The sequence below is a fragment of the Galeopterus variegatus genome, unplaced genomic scaffold (genome assembly GCF_000696425.1).
Source record: "Galeopterus variegatus unplaced genomic scaffold, G_variegatus-3.0.2 Scaffold4861, whole genome shotgun sequence".
Taxonomy (NCBI): Eukaryota; Metazoa; Chordata; class Mammalia; order Dermoptera; family Cynocephalidae; genus Galeopterus; species Galeopterus variegatus.
In genome coordinates, this window is record NW_007730972.1 from 15,708 (window position 1) to 17,488 (window position 1,781).

The following is a 1,781-nucleotide window of genomic DNA, read 5'->3' on the forward strand; positions in this document are numbered from 1 at the left end:
CCCCCCCCCCCCCCGCCCCTGGGAGGCCGCTACTGCTGCTGGAGGCCATTGCTGCCAGTACCCCCAGGACCCCACAAGAGGCATCACCACCGCCAGACCCGTAAGCTGCTGGACCTATAAGCTACTGCTGCTGTTGCTAAGGACCAAGCTCATGTCATCTGCCAACGGCTCCCAGGATCTTTCCCAATTACCTAGGGTGGACCTGCATGTGAGGAGTCTGGTGACCCAGTCTGTACAGTGGGTTTGAAGGGTCTTAGCCCTAGCCCTGACAATATAAATGCAAACTTAGTATAACTAAAATAATGGAACATTTTGGCTTTAGTTATGATTTGCCTTACTCACAACTGGCGTAGTCGTGTAGCTTTGCAGTCCTTTACAAGAATGGACTACCCTGTGAAAACACATCCACGGACAAGGCATTTTAATCTAACAAAATAAAAAAAGAATAAAGTTTTCAAAAAAATTATTTGCTACCTGTAAGAAATTCAGGTTCTTAAGGGCTCATAATTTAATAATCAGTCTAACAGACTCAATTTCACGATATTCTTAATTTTTATGCTATAAATGAACAACAAGCCTTAAGAGGAAAGAGTGTAGAGACAAGCACTCAATTTCACGATGTTCTTAATTTTTATGCTATAAATGAACAACAAGCCTTAAGAGGAAAGAGTGTAGAGACAAGCAGGAGGTGAGGTTGGTTACATTAGTGTTCAGGGGGGAAAAAAAACTCAGCCACATTGGTTTGACAGAGCCCCAGATTCACCCACACCTCAATCATTTAATCTTGTTAACATGAAGTCTCTACAGGCATATAACTCCTCTGAATATTCTTTCCAAAGAGTCCCTGATACAGTAGGTCCTCCTGCCATGCTGGCAAAACAACGTGAAAAGCCCACTTAAGCAAACTCTTAACTAAGAAAGTTGCTTCAAGTGAGGCAAATCAATAGCCTCGGGGAGAAAAGACTTCAGTTCATAGGTTCTAATAAGACCAGGTGTCTGCCAGACTGAAGAAGTTCTAGAGTCTGCTATACAACATTGTACCTATAGCTAACACTGTATTTACACACTGAAAAGCTTAAGAGGGTAGATCTCATGTTAGGTGTTCTTACCACAATAAAATAAATAAAAGATCTGGTATCTGCTAAATGGTTTTCTAGTTAGCCCTTCAGGGAGGACTGAGAGGGAGAAGATCCAGTATCCTAAAATACTGCAAACAGCACAGATGCCCCCTCATGCCTGTCCTACACACACACACACACACACACACACACACAAGTCCCTTCTTCCTTTTGTCAGTTAACCTCTACATCTTAATTCCTATGTGTATTTCATGTATTTTTTAATGTAAATACTCTGCCCCTTCCTGAGAGATGCAGCATAGTGCATAAAAGAAGAAAATGAGGGTCTGTTCCTCAAGACCATTCTCTCCAAGAACCCTGAAGATTCTGGTAATTCATCTGCTCAAGAACCACCTCCACATGACCCCAAATGGCCAACAGGACAGGCCCAGGCTCACCTTGGGGCCCAGCCACCAGTGACCTGCCAAAGCCACACAGTTGAAGTTCCTGCCCCTCTCTTGGTGGGGACACAGAAGCAGGCAACCATGAGTGTCCAGACATGACAGCCAGCTCCAGATCCCCCTGAGTGTTCTCTCCCTAAGGAAACTGAGCCCTGATGATCTAGCACCTATAAAGTACTAAGTGTGGCCCCTGAATCCAAACACACCTGCAGGGTGGAGGCGGGAGCACAGAGGGGTAGTGGGGAGTGACCGGCTTGGTTGG